Source organism: Arachis hypogaea, chromosome 19, assembly GCF_003086295.3.
Source record: "Arachis hypogaea cultivar Tifrunner chromosome 19, arahy.Tifrunner.gnm2.J5K5, whole genome shotgun sequence".
Taxonomy (NCBI): Eukaryota; Viridiplantae; Streptophyta; class Magnoliopsida; order Fabales; family Fabaceae; genus Arachis; species Arachis hypogaea.
The window spans coordinates 61,576,035-61,587,725 of record NC_092054.1 but is presented as its reverse complement, the minus strand read 5'-3'; the positions used below and the strand labels follow the sequence as shown (position 1 = coordinate 61,587,725).

The 11,691-nt window shown below is 35.4% G+C and overlaps 1 non-coding gene across 1 annotated transcript; it reads right to left on the bottom strand.

Annotated features, from left to right (window-relative positions):
- Positions 1–10,981: 10,981 nt before the first annotated feature.
- LOC112780932 (small nucleolar RNA R71) lies at positions 10,982–11,089 on the bottom strand. Its single transcript, XR_003191738.1, has one exon. It is a non-coding gene; the product is annotated as a small nucleolar RNA R71 (small nucleolar RNA).
- Between the last annotated feature and the right edge of the window lie 602 nt (positions 11,090–11,691).

Sequence of the window (11,691 nt, the reverse complement as noted above, 5' to 3'; positions counted from 1 at the left end):
TGAGTTTAGTTGAGTTTAGTATGTTAAATAAGGTTTATGGTGTTTTGGTAGCTGTTTGGAGGGTTGAAATGCTTGGTTTGGTGCAAAAACGCGGAAAAAATTTTGAAAAACAGAGCACCAATCCACGCGTACAGGTCACCAACGTGTACGCATGACCCCAAGTTTTTCGGCCATCCACGCGCATGCGTCACCCACGCGTACGCGTGGATACAAAATTTCCATTTCCATACAAAATCCAGAGAGTTGTGCCTTTAGCACAAGCCTTCTCACGCGTACGCGTCACCTCTCTGAATAACCCATCATGCGTACGCGTGAGCCATGCGTACGCGTCACTTCCATTCCACCACCTCACGTGCACGCGTCACACCCACGCGTACGCATGGATAGCCTTGTCTCATACACTTCTTTTCTTCTCTTCTTTCCATTTCTTTCCTTCTTCTCTCTTATTCTATTTTCTTTCCACCCTTCAATCATCATCCAACACTACCAAATACCATTTATAACCATTTCTTTTAGTTAGTTAGTTAGTTGTTTGGTTAGTTTGATTAATTTTCTATTTCTCATTATAAGTGTTGGATTATTAATTCTGTTTACTATTTATTGTTGCTGATTACTCATTCGATGCTAGTTTAACATCCTTTTTGTTAATTATCATTGTTGGATTTTATTGTTGAGGTTATATTTTGCTACTTGGTTTTGAGTTTCTTTGTTGAACAACTGTGCATACTAAGTGAATGAGAATTGCCTTCACACGTCTAAATCTTTTGAATTGCATGATTTGGCCACCATGTGATTTGAATTCTTCTCTTTAATTAGGCAATTTTTTGATGGATGTTGTGCATTAATCTTAATGCATTGTGTTTCTTGATCATATGCATCCATATGTGTTTGGCTTGAATGCTTTCATGCTTCTTTATTTATTGTTTGGCTGTTTTAACCTACGAGTTAAGAGTATGTCAAGCACATTAGGATGAGTGAAGTGCATCCTTCTTTTGTGTAAGTTTGACATAGCTCTCTATGATAGTGTGTGTGTTCTAAAAGGCGCCTACTTTAGAATTCACACACCTATTTGTCATTAATGTCACACTAATTCACTCACTTAAATTCTAGTGGTTTCTACCTCATTCCAACAATATATGCTTCCTTGGGTTTGCTTTTACTTTTCTTACTATCCTGCCTTCTGTTTTCAGGATGAATCATTATAAGCAAAAATGGAAGCGGAAGAAAGAACATGCAGTAACCAGTTGATCCACCAGCTGAAGGTGGCAACCCATGTAGTCGCCATACCCCCTTGCTCATCCTTGAATGCACCGAGGACGGTGCAAACTTTTAAGTGTGGGGAAGTCGTCCGACCAGTCGGCGTTTTTGGGTGACAAATTGCTAATCCCAACATTTTTTGCATTTCATTCTTAGGTCTTTTAGGATTTTTAGGTGCATTTTCTTATTTTGCATATATATATATACATAATAAGCTTAGTCAAAATAATGAAATTTTTCAAGAAATTTACTTATAGGGCCCCAATTGAGTTGAGTAAAAATTTTTCATTGAACTTGCTTGAATTTTATCTTATGGAACATGTTTTAAGCTAAGAACACAAGCATGTGAGTTTTGAGCCTAATTGTGTGGTTACATCTTATAACCACTTTATTCCCTTCTTGTGTGTATTATTCTTTTTCTATTATTATAATCTTTGATTTGTTTGATTCTTTATGTCCATTATTTTGTGTGTAAATGCATTTATATGATTGAGATCGTTATTTCATTTAGCTCACTTACCCAAATAGCCTACCTTTCATCAACCATTGTTAGCCAATTTTGAGCTTATTTTAATCCCCTTTGTTCTTAACATTAGCACATTAAAAGTCTTAAAGCGAAAAATAATAAATGTCCTTAATTTGGATCTTTGATTAGCTTAGGCTAGTGAGTGTGTATCATTCAAGTGTGGGGAAACTTGGGACATTGGTTGGCAAAAGGTGTGTGTTGTATTTTTGTTAAAAATATTGGGAATTGAGTACATACTCATGTGTTAATTAAATGTAAAACCATATGCAAAAAGAAAAAAAAAATATATATATATATATATATATATATATATATATATATATATATATATATGAAAAGAAAAAAATATAGAAAAATAAAGAAAAAGCAAAGCAATAAAAAAGGGGATAAAATGCCCCAAAGTGAAGCTCAATAATAATCAATGCATATGAGTTATGATCAAGAAAAAAGAATGCATGAGTGTGTGAATAAGTGAAGAATGGATAGTTAGGTTAGCTTTGAAATTTTATAGGTTGTCATAGGTTAGGTGGGAAGTTTAAGTTAATCAAAGATTCGAATTCTAGTCCACTTAGCCATATGCATCCTACCTTGACCCCTAACCACATTACAACCTTATGAAAAGTCCTCATGATATTTTTATGCATGCATGAAATAATTGTTGATTGTTAGATGAAAAACAAATCTTGGAAAGCATGATTAGAGGAGAATTGAGTGGATCGACCCTATACACTTGAGCGATTAGAGCGGATACACATCCGGTGAGGGTTCGATGCTCAATTCCATGTTTTCACCTAGAATCATCACTTTTCTTGCAATTTTGTAAAATCTTTATTAACTCAATTCAATTGTGGTTTGGCTTGGTTGTTAATACCCTTAGCACTTATCCTTATATTGGTTTTCTTGGGAATTGATTTATTTTGACCAAGTACTGGTTGCATTTAGATAGTTCCATGTAGGTAGATTGTATATAGTTAGTTTGCATTGAATAAATGTTGATACCCTTTGCCTCTTTCTTGGTTAAGCATGAGGACATGCTTGGTTTAAGTGTGGGAAGATTTGATGCACCACTATTTTGTGGTACATTTTATGCTTAATTGAGTGAATTTTATCAACTTTTCCCATAGGGTAAAGTACTAAATTGGTCCCCTAGGTTTGGGCGTAATTCTGTTTTGGTCCTTAAGGTTTAAAGTGTTCTATTTGAATCCAAAACGTTTTCATTTAGCATCAATTTAGTCCCACAGTGAGGTCAAAATTAAATAATTAACAAAATGTCCTACATAACAACAGTTCAAGAACAAAATCGATAATTTGGAGAACAAGTACAAGCTCCAGAGGCATAAAATCAACCATTGATACATCAATACATTTATTTATTATTTTTTATAATATAAATAAAATATTTTCTATAAAACTAAAGAAAATGATAAATAAATGTATTGATGCATCAATGGTTGATTTTGTGCCTCTAGAGCTTGTACTTGTTCTCCAGATTATCGATTTTGTTCTTGAACTGTTGTTATGTAGGACATTTTGTTAATTATTTAATTTTGACCTCACTGTGGGACTAAATTGATGCTAAATGAAAACGTTTTGGATTCAAATAGAACACTTTAAACCTTAAGGACCAAAACAGAATTACGCCCAAACCTAGGGGACCAATTTAGTACTTTACCCTTTCCCATATTTATTCAATGAAATAGCATGGTTTCATAATTTTCTCCTAAATTATGCGTAAGTATAAAAACATGCTTTTTAGGCCCTTAATTGATCTATTTTAATTCACCTTTGATTCCACTAGATTCCGTGATATGTTCGTTAGTGAATCCAAGATGAAAAGGCTAGGAATGGATCAAAGGAATGAAGAGAAAAGCATGCAAAGTGGAGAAATCATGGAAAATCAAGGATTTGGGATGCATTCATCGACGCGCACAGGTGGAATTGAAGTCGCAAGACGACGCGTACGCGTACATGACGCGTATGCATCGATAGCAAAAATGCCAAACGACGCATACGCATGACCCACGCGTACGCGTCGATGCTCGCACGTGACTTCATTAAAGTGAAAATGCTGGGGGTGATTTCTAAGCTTCCTAGGCCCAGATCCAACTCATTTTCTGAGCCTATTACATGCAGAATTCAAGAGGAGGCAAGGGGGGAGCACATAATTGAATTTTCATCATGCTTTAGGATAGTTTATAGAGAGAGAAGCTCTCTCTTCTCTCTAGAATTAGGTTAGATGTAGATTAGAATTTCTTAGATCTAGATTTAATTCATGCTTTGATTTACTTTTCCTCTTCAATTCCTTGTTCTTCTACCATTTCTTTCTATAGTTTAGTATTTTACTTCTTGTAATTGTTTACTTTGTTGTTGATGCACTCTTGTTTCTTCTATTTTCCTTTTAATGCAATTCATGTTTGATTTCTATTAGTGTTGATTTGAGTTGTTGTTGTTAATTCCTTGCAATTAGTAGTTTAGATTTACTTTTCTTGCATTTTTATCTTGCTTTCCTTTTATGCCTTCCAAGTGTTTGCTTAATGCTTGGAAGGATGTTAGAGTAGATTTTAGTGTTCTTGGCTTGGGATGGTAATTTAGGTGAACTTGAGTTGCTAATGTCCAAATGTTGATAATTGGTGTCCATTGACATTAGCTTTCCCTAAATCAATTGGTGAGAAGGCTAGGACTTATGGATTAGGATTAGTGTAGCTCATTTGACTTTCCTCCATTCGTTAGAGGATGACTTAATGGGATTGATCCTTGCAATTATCATGTTGTGGCTAGTGACAAGGACATAGATCCTTGACCATCATTCCTTGCCAAGACCATTTTTCATTTGAGTTTCACTTACTTTCTTGCCATTTATCTTTCATGTTCCTTATTCAAAACCCCAAAATACTTGTCCCATAACCAATAACTAGAACACTTCCCTGCAATTCCTTTGAGAGACGACCCGAGGTTTGAATACTTCCGTTATTTTTATTGGGGTTTGTTACTTATGACAACCAAATTTTTGCATGAGAGGATTATTTGTTAGTTTAGAAACTATACTTGCAACGAGACTTTATTTGTGAAATTCTATACCAACCAATTTTCTCTTCATCAGTCGTATCAAGTAATACCTCAGGTGAGTGAGAGTCGATCCCACGAGGATTGATGGACTAAGGAACAATAATTGAATAATTAACTTAGTCAGACAAGAAAAAAAGAGTGTTTTGAGTTCAAAAGCATTAAACAGTAGTTCAGGAATTAAGAAAGAAAATAGTAATTTTGTTGTGAAAATTATGTGAGAGAAAAGTTAAGGTTTTAGAAATATTTAATTTTCTGGATTAACAATTCTTACCAACTACTTTAATCATGCAAGATTCATTTCATGGCAAACTTTAATTGATTAAACCCTAATTCCTTAGTTATTTAATCTACTGTAACCTAATCAACCACCAATTCCTTGGTCACTTAAGATAGATTAAAGGTTTATGTCAAATTCTAGTTTATTAGCCACATAAACCCTAATTATGCAAAGATAAGATGATTATATGTCACGTATCACGTTAAGTCCAGATAATCAGAGAATTATGAGAAATTACTTTCAAGCTATTATTCAAGTGAGTTAAGTTTTTCAAGATTTAACAAGAATTCAAGTAGAAAAATAGTTATCATCCAATATATTCTAGTTCCTAGGATGAAGAATGAAAGTAATTCTTGAATATAAATCAGTACATTAATTAAAGTAGAATGACAATAATGTTATTCCATAAAAATAAACAAAGCTCCTAACCTTAACAGAGAAGGTTTAGTTGCTCATGGCTCAGAGAGAAACTAGGATTCCAAAAGTGTGCCAAGTGTGGAATGAGGAAGAGAGAGGAGAAGAGAGTCCAAAAGGCTGAACCTTTTCCCCTTTTATATCTAACCTAATTTGATTTGAAAATAAAATAAAGTAATAATATCTAAACCCTAAAAGATTGTATTTTGTTTTAATAATAATGAAAAGAAGATAAACTAAAATAATTATTAACCTAAAACTAACTAATGAAGCCCTTCTTTAGAGTCCAAAAACGCGATACTGGCACTAAACGCTAGGCTCAGCATTTAGCACCATTAGGGCAGAGAGGAATTGTGCACTTGTTGTCTTCCTGGGGCTAAACACAGGCTCAGTGTTTTGCACCACTAACGTGCGGGTCTGGAACATTTTACAAAGCTCCTGGCGCTAAATGCTAGGTTGTGGCATTTAGCACCAATCCAACAGTAAGCTTGTACGAGTTACGAGGTGCCTTGTGCCAAATGCCTAGTAGTGGCGTTTAGCGCTAGCTTGGCAGTATCAATTTCTTCCTTTTTCTTCTCCACGAAATCTGCCAAACTTGTCTGAATTTTTCCTGAAAAAAATAAAACCACAATGCGCTTCAAAGTAGCATCCAAATAGGCTTTAAACACTAAAATCTAAATAAAACCCAATAAATTCATATCTAAAATAATAAGAAAATATAGAAAAGATCCTCATGCATCGAGTCCATCCCTTTCTTCAAACTCATGAAAAAGGGCATCAACTTTAAATGGGAAACCAAGTATGAGGAAGCCTTCCAACACTTCAAAAAAGTGTTGGTAGAACCCCCATACACTCAAACACAAAACGGGGGAAACACTTTACCTCTACCTATCCATAACGAAAGAAACACTAGCCACGGTGCTCATCCGAGAAGACAAACATAAAGTACAAAGACCCATGTACTTCATAAGCAAGGTCCTACAAAGCACGGAGACGCACTTTTCCCGACTTGAAAAACTTCCCTTTGTGCAACTCACAACCTCGTGACGCCTCTGACAGTATTTCCAGGCCCACCCGATTATGGTCTGAACCGACAAGGCGATTATGCAGGTGCTACAAAAACCGGACCTGGCAGGAAGGATACTCGCATGGTCTGTCGAAATCTCACAGTACCAGATCAGATTTGAGCCTAGGAACACCATTAAAGCCCTGGTATGGCAGATTTCATCACCGAAATGACCCCGGGAAATGAACCCACAAAAGCATGGAAACTACATGTCGGCAGCTCAAGATGAGTAGTAGTAATACTAGAAAACAAAAATAGAATCGTCATCAAATAGTTTATTCGATAAAATTCCCGATATCTAACAATCAAGCAGAATACGAGGCCCTCCTGGCTAGATGATGAGCGGATAATTTATATACTTTTTGGCATTGTTTTTAGTATGTTTTTAGTAGGATCTAGTTACTTTTAGGGACGTTTTCATTAGTTTTTATGTTAAATTCACATTTCTGGACTTTACTATGAGTTTGTGTGTTTTTCTGTGATTTTAGGTATTTTCTGGCTGAAATTGAGGGACTTGAGCAAAAATCAGATTCAGAGGTTGAAGAAGGACTGCTGATGCTGTTGGATTCTGACCTCCCTGCACTCAAAGTGGATTTTATGGAGCTACAGAACTCGAAATGGCGCGCTTTTAATTTCGTTGGAAAGTAGACATCCAGGGCTTTCCAGCAATATATAACAGTCTATACTTTGGCCAAGAATAGATGACATAAACTGGCATTGAACGCCAGCTCTCTGCCCAATTCTGGCGTCCAGCGCTAGAAAAGGATCCAAAACCAGAGTTGAACGCCCAAACTGGCACAAATACTGGCGTTCAACTCCAAGAAGGACCTCTACACATGCAACACTCAAGCTCAGCCAAGCACACACCAAGTGGGTCCCGGAAGTGGATTTATGCATCAATTACTTACTTCTGTAAACCCTAGTAGCTAGTTTATTATAAATAGGACATTTTACTATTGTATTTGACATCTTTGAATCCGGGAATGTATCTTTGAACATCTTTGGATGCCTGGTTCTACACTCCATAGATTAAGGTGTGGAGCTCTGCTGTTCCTCAAAGATTAATGCAAAGTACTACTGTTTTCTATTCAATTCATCTTATTTCGCTTCTAAGATATTCATTCGCACTTCAACATGAATGTGATGAACGTGATAATCATCATCATTCCCTATGAACGCGTGCCTGACAACCACTTCCGTTCTACATTAGAATTGAATGAGTATCTCTTAGATCTCTTAATCGGAATCTTCGTGGTGTAAGCTAGAATGATGGCGGCTTTCAAGAGAATCCAGAAGGTCTAAACCTTGTCTGTGGTATTCCGAGTAGGATTCAATGATTGAATGACTGTGACGAGCTTCAAACTCGCGAGTGCTGGGCGTTAGTGACAGACGCAAAAGGAGGGTGAATCCTATTCCAGCATGATCGAGAACCGACAGATGAATAGCCGTGCCGTGACAGGGTGCGTTGACCATTTTCACTGAGAGGAGGGGATGTAGCCACTGACAACGGTGATGCCCTTGCATAAAGCCAGCCATGGAAAGGAGTAAGACTGATTGGATGAAGATAGCAGGAAAGCAGAGGTTCAGAGGAACGAAAGCATGTCTATTCGCTTATCTGAAATTCTCACCAATGATTTACATAAGTATTTCTATCCCTATTTTATTAATTATTTTCGAAAACTCCATAATTATTTTATGTCCGCCTGACTGAGATTTACATGGTGACCATAGCTTGCTTCATACCAACAATCTCCATGGGATTCGACCCTTACTCACGTAAGGTATTACTTAGACAACTAGTGCACTTGCTGGTTAGTTGTGCGAAGTTGTGAACCATGGTATTGGCATCATGTTTTTGGCGCCATTATCAGGGAAAGAAAGAGCGATGAATTTTACATAATCAAAGTGTAATCACAATTTCTGCGCACCGAGATTTTGGCGCCGTTTTCGGGGATTGTTCGAGTTTGGACAACTGACGATTCATCTTGTTGCTCAGATTAGGTAATTTTCTTTTTGTTTTCTTTTCAAAAATTGTTTCAAAAATATTTCAAAATTTTCTCACCTGTTTTCGAAAAAAAAAATATTTATTCAAAATTTTTAAAGAATGAATTCTAGTGTTTCATGAAGCATGTGAAGCCTGGCTAGCTGTAAAGCCATGTCTAAATTCATTTGGACTGAGGCTTGCAATTTGTTATCAAGAGCAAGCTAGTTATTGCTAATCCACCTGCTGCTGTTCCTGATTTACATGCTGAAGCTTGGCTGGCCATTGGCCATGTCTAGTGTTTTGGACCGGAGCTTTCATTGAAAGCTTGGCCGGCTAGTGAGCCATGTCTAATTCCTGGACTGAAGCTTTAGACTAAGAATGCAAGATTCCTGGAATTCATATTAAAAATTTTGGAATCCTTATTTTTATTTTTCACAAAAACTTTCGAAAAAAAAATACAAAAAAAAAATTTTAGAAAATCATAAAAATCAAAAATATTTTTCTGTTTCTTGTTTGAGTCTTGAGTCATGTTATAAGTTTGGTGTCAATTGCATGTGCATCTTGCATTTTTCGAAAATTCATGCATTCATAGTGTTCTTCATGATCTTCAAGTTGTTCTTGGTAGGTCTTCTTGTTTGATCTTTGCATTTGCATGTTTTGTGTCTTTTCTTGTTTTTCATATGCATTCTTGAATTCTTAGTGTCTAAACATTAAAGAAATCTAAGTTTGCTGTCTTGCATGTTTTCCTTGCATTAAAAATTTTTCAAAAATATGTTTTTGGTGTTCATCTTGACATTCAAAGTGTTCTTGGTGTTCATCTTGACATTCATAGCATTCTTGCATGCATTCATTGTTTTAATCTAAAAATTTTATGCATTGTATCATTTTTCTTGTTTTTCTCTCTCATCATTAAAAATTCAAAAATAAAAAAAATATCTTTCCCTTTTTCTCTCTTAAAATTTCGAAAATTGGATTTGACTTTTTCAAAAATTTTTAAAAAAAAAATCTAGTTGTTTTTATGAGTCAAATCAAATTTTCAATTTGAAAATCTTATCTTTTTCAAAATCTTTTTCAAAAATCAAATCTTTTTCAAATTTCTTAGTTATTTTCGAAAATTCCAAAAATAATTTTCAAAAATCTTTTTCTTATTTTTATATCAAAATTTCGAAAATAACATCATCAATTAATGTTTTGATTGAAAAATTTCAAGTTTGTTGCTTGCTTGTTAAGAAAGATTCAAACTTTAAGTTCTAGAATCATATCTTGTGATTTCTTGTGAATCAAGTCATTAATTGTGATTTTAAAAATTCAAATCTTTTTCAAAAACTAATTTCTATCATATCTTTTTAAAAATATCTTCTTATCTCACTTTTTTAAAAAAAAAATTGATTTCACAATATCTCTTCTAACTTCCTAACTTCTTATCTTTTAAAAAAATTTGTTTCAACTAACTAACTAACTTTTTGTTTGTTTCTTATCTTTTTCAAAACCACCTAACTAACTCTCCCTCTCTAATTTTCGAAAATATCTTCCCCCTTTTTCAAAAATTTCTTTTTAATTAACTAAAATTTTAATTTTCGAAAAACCACTAACCTTTTTCAAAAACTATTTTCAAAAATCAACTAACTCTTTTTCAAAAAAAATTATTTTCGAAAATCCTCTCTCTCTCTCATCTTATTCTATTTATTTATTCATCTACTAACATCTCTTCCTCACATCACTCACCAAATTCGAACCCCCTCTTCTATCTGTGTTTGAATTTCTTCTTCTTTTCTTCTACTCACATAAGGGAACCTCTATACTGTGGTGAAAAGGATCCCTATTATTATTATTTTTCTGTGCCCTCTTCTTTGTCATATGATCAGGAGCAAGGACAAGAACATTCTTGTGGAAGCAGATCCAGAACCTGAAAGGACTCTGAAAAGGAAACTAAGAGAAGCTAAAATACAACAATCCAGAGATAACCTTTCAGAAATTTTCGAACAGGAAGAGGAGATGGCAGCCGAAAATAATAATAATGCAAGGAGAATGCTTGGTGACTTTACTGCACCTAATTCCAATTTACATGGAAGAAGCATCTCCATTCTTGCCATTGGAGCAAACAACTTTGAGCTGAAACCTCAATTAGTTTCTTTGATGCAGCAGAACTGCAAGTTTCATGGACTTCCATCTAAAGATCCTTTTCAGTTCTTAACTGAATTCTTCCAGATCTGTGATACTGTTAAGACTAATGGAGTAGATCCTGAAGTCTACAGGCTCATGCTTTTCCCTTTTGCTGTAAGAGACAGAGCTAGAGTGTGGTTGGATTCTCAACCCAAAGGCAGCCTGAACTCTTGGGATAAGCTGGTCACGACTTTCTTAGCCAAGTTCTTTCCTCCTCAAAAGCTGAGCAAGCTTAGAGTGGATGTTCAAACCTTCAGACAGAAAGAAGGTGAATTCCTCTATGAAGCTTGGGAAAGATACAAATAGTTGACCAAAAAGTGTCCTTCTGACATGCTTTCAAAGTGGACCATCCTGGATATATTCTATGATGGTTTATCTGAATTAGCTAAGATGTCATTGGATACTTCTGCAGGTGGATCTATTCACCTAAAGAAAATGCCTGCAGAAGCTCAAGAACTCATTGACATGGTTGCTAATAACCAGTTCATGTAAACTTCTGAGAGGAATCCTGTGAGTAATGGGACGCCTATGAAGAAGGGAGTTCTTGAAGTTGATACTCTGAATGCCATATTGGCTCAGAACAAAATATTGACTCAGCAAGTCAATATGATTTCCCAGAGTCTGAATGGAATGCAAGCTGCATCCAACAATACTCAAGAGGCATCTTCTGAAGAAGAAGCTTATGATCCTGAGAACCCTGCAATAGCAGAGGTGAATTACTTAGGTGAACCTTATGGAAACACCTATAACTCATCATGGAGAAATCATCCAAATTTCTCATGGAAGGATCAAAAGCCTCAACAAGGCTTTAATAATGGTGGAAGAAACAGGTTTAGAAATAGCAAGCCTTTTCCATCATCCACTCAGCAACAGATAGAGAATTCTGAGCAGAATTCATCTAGCTTAGCAAACTTAGTCTCTGATCTATCTAAGGCCAC